We start from the raw sequence: 4,155 nt of genomic DNA on the forward strand, positions 1-4,155 counted from the left end.
ATAACGCTGACTTTTTTTCGTAATTTTGTTATTTTTCTCCTCGACGATTTTGAAAACGACCAACTTAACGTGTAAGTCTACTAGAACATATTGCATTTACTTCATACGCATGTGTTATCCAATTAGGAAATAAAAATGATAATATGATAATTAATTTATAGATACAGATTATCAAAATTCCCATCCCATTTGTTATAGCACACAATTCACAAGTGCAATTATTTATTCAGCTGTTTTGAATTTTTTTATGAGTACGTATTTACATATAAATCATCATTACCTAAAAAATTATCATTAACTAGAAGAAATAATTTTTGTTTAATAAGAAACTTATTAAAATTGTGAATTGAAGGAACGAATTTACATTTCTAATTTGTAAAAGGTATTAAGAAAGTAATTATTATAAAGAAATAATTCTCAATCTTGAAAGATTTAATCCAAATTCTAGTTAGAAAAGTTCAGTTGTTGTGCCTTCGTTAAAATAAAGATAAAATTAACTCTAACTAGCAGCCTCTAAATGATAAATTCATATTGTCGAATTTTCATTATTTTCAGCTTCCCAAAAGAACTAATCATCGATAGTATGAAAAATTGAATAGAATCGAAGTCGTTGACCCAAAATTTTCGCAAGGTATGTCTGGCTAGATACTCGATTGAAAAAGTACCTGTAAGGTAAATGTCTAACAACTATTACAGGAAAAGCAAACTTTAAAATAACAGGCGTCTTTCTCCGAGTTTAAGCAGTTATAAATTGTGGTATCTGTGACAACTGGAGAAAATTTATAAGGCTTGGCAGAAAAACTTAAAGAGTTTTCTCAAATGCTAGACGGATTCGTTTTTCCACAAAGATAATTTTAGATTGCATAAAAAGGCATCTAAAGGAAGAAATGTAGAGAGTTTTAGTACGTTTGACTCAGTAACAAGATACATTAGGTACCCATATAAAATAATCCCCTAAAAGTAAAAGTGTCAGATATTCGTATCATATTGTACCTATCAGAGGTAATGTTTCACGAACTTCTTGTGTGAACAAGATAAAAGCATGTATTTCGCCCTTAACAAGAGAAAGATATTTTGTCAAGAAAGCAAGCAAGTTTTGATATTGAACATCACCTGAACGACGTGGAGTATCTACATGGTTTAATATTTAATGTAAATAACTTTAAAAAATATAATGCATATTTAGATTCTACTCTCTATCAAAATCCTTCCTTCCTGAATTTAGACTAATCAGAACTTTGGGGTCTCCAAGTCAGCAAAAACAAGAAATTACAAAACTATTACCAACAAGACCAGAAACAAGCCAGTAAGAAACTGATAAGAGAAGATTAACCATATAATAGATTGAATATAACTGATACATTCAGCCAAGATGTGTAGTACGCAGTTAATAATTTTAAGGTCCTACGATCGTTTTACTTCATTTACTTTCTCTAGCGATGTGCCCCTTCCAATGTCTTGGATGCGCGCTGGCAAAATCGTAGGTAGGGAGAAAAAAGCTCATTATACTCTCGAATCTTCTTCATTAAACATACTTTTTCATACAGTACCTGCCAAAAGTTTTGTTCAATCATGAATAGTAGTGCGATTCGAAAACAAGCGTTGAATCCTTTAATATGTCTTCAATTATAAATAAACATCTCGTTGATATTTTCAGTACTAAATGGTACCAATAACAGTACATTTGAGCGATGCAATTTTAGTGGATAAAATGGTCAATTGTTCCGTGCAGTACTGTACGGATTATACGCTCCTTATACGAGAGTTGTCTCCTTTCTTGTTCTGGCTTAGTGCTGTTCTTTTCTACTTTGCGCAGGTCAAACTAAAGCTCACATCGCTAGAGAAACTAAACGAAGTATAGTGGCTAACCGGGAAAGTGATTTATTACGTACAATTTGAAAACTTTTAGTTTTTTTAAAGGTTGAAGTTTCCGCTTCCATCAGAAAGGTACTCGGATAAGACATTACTTCATTTTTTTAGATCACAGATAATTTTTTACTTCTTTTTCGTCTTCATTTCGTCAGTCTCATATGACATTCTCTAGCCACCAGTCACCTATTCGCACGACTCTTAACAGAAGGTTGAAGAACGCCTTCCGTCCCGATTTGCATTACCGTGTGGGTCGGAGAGATTTCCCTCCCCCGCAAGGTTTTTTCATTACATCTATTACATTTCATACAATTAGTTGAAATATTTTTTTGCGAAAGTTAGAGTGCTGTGGGAGTCGAACTGGTTCCAGATCGATTACCTTAGTGTATATAGTTGGGACGATTAAAATTGGCAAAGTCCGCTATAAATTATTATCTGTGAGAATGGACTTGGGACTGTCATAATTTGTTGCGTTTTGAACACGCCCTTGTTAAGTTAGGAAATGCTTTATGAGTAATACATATAAAGTGAAAAGAGATAACCGAATAATAGTAAGTCGTGCAGCGGTTAGAGGTTTTATAACTGCCTGGTTGGAATTATAACTTTAAACAAATGTCTTTAATTTCCTAAATTCCTGAGAATGTTGAATTTTCTTTAAAGTCCGATACTGGCAGCGTGCTTAAATTCTGCTTGTCTGCATCTCTTTCTGTTACACATCAATTGTTGTAATGTTATTCCTTTTTCTTTATTAGTGCCCGCTGCAATTCCTACCTAGCATCTCTTTTCTAAGTTTACGATATTCCCTACAAGGTCTGCTGTGAGTAAAAGTAGACGTTCTGTCAGCAACCGCTCGTTTAGTCTAGTCAGTAAGTTGAAAGAAGAAAGTAAATGTGACAGTTTTATGGCGGACTCTGCCAATTTCGAACGTTCCGACTATAGTTACCTACTTATTCACGAAGGCGTTCTAAATGTCTAACGCCTTACTCACAAATAAGATATTAAAGCACTTAATGGAGAAGTTTTGTTGAGGGTAGAGCTAATGCCAGATGCTTTTCACAAAATGGAATATCTTCAAAAAAATGCGTTAGTGAAAATGTCAAGTTCCTAATGTATACGTATGTAGTACGGTACTACCCCGATCAAATAACAACTGTGGTTAAATAGGGTATAAAAGCTAGCCGTTGTGTTTACAAAATTGAACAAAACATACGGAACAAGCAGCGTCAGATTAAGGAAAACAGAATTTACATATACAACCTTCAGAGGGTTACATTTAGGACACAATTCTATGCGTGATTTGTAGTGTATATGTTTGTGTTGTGAATGTGGGGTATACAACTGAGGAAGTCCTCTATCGATTCTGTGAAATGGGACAAATAAAAAGGGACCTTTTGAGTTTCAAATAGGTTCAATTTATAATAAAAATGTTGTGGAGGGGTACAGAAAACTTTGGGTTGTGGGGACAAAAATCGATATACGTATACATTTTTAAGTTAGAGTTGCTTTTAGTGCTAGCAGGGAAATTAGTAGAAGATTGTCGACAAAAAGAATAAAATGCAATAGATCTTAAGTACAATTCATACTGTGAACTTCTCAACCAAATTCCGCAGCCTCATGACGATTATACGGTATCACACCCTTTCAACCTCCTTCCATGAATAGAGTTTCGGTTTTTAGATGCAGGGGTTGGTTTCAAAGATATGGAGGTTAAAAATTATCGCCCCAAAGGACACCACATAGAGAGCCAGTGAAAAGGTGTTGACTTCCGACGTTCGATCAGAACGTTATAGAATGTTACCGATTTTTCTAGAAGGTTCGAGAATATTCTCGAATGATAACCAATCTTTCCTGAGCGAAGTAGGAGAAATTCGACTCGTTTAACATAAATTCGTTTCATGTGCTTCCAAAATTCATGAAGGCCTCTTAATTGCCCGACTAATACTTCAAAATTTTGTGACAGAAAACATTGTTTCATTACCTTTTTGCACATTAAAATACCACCTTGTTTCACCAATTCATGGTAATATGACGTCACTTAAGGCAGATATTTGGATTATTATTTTAAAGTAAATAGAATTGTAATTGAAACTGAAATTTGAATTTTAAATGGCTATTTCATTTTAGATATATTTAATTCTATTTTGTCATTTATGATATAAAAGGTATGCTTTTGTGTTATAATATTTAAATATTTGTTTAGTGTGAAATAAAAAGCTAATATATGTTATTCATATGTTTTACAAACAATTCCAGAAAAACGAATTATTGGTGGCACATCTGTAACTA

The sequence above is a fragment of the Agrilus planipennis genome, unplaced genomic scaffold (assembly GCF_000699045.2).
Source record: "Agrilus planipennis isolate EAB-ADULT unplaced genomic scaffold, Apla_2.0 scaffold103, whole genome shotgun sequence".
Classification (NCBI taxonomy): domain Eukaryota; kingdom Metazoa; phylum Arthropoda; class Insecta; order Coleoptera; family Buprestidae; genus Agrilus; species Agrilus planipennis.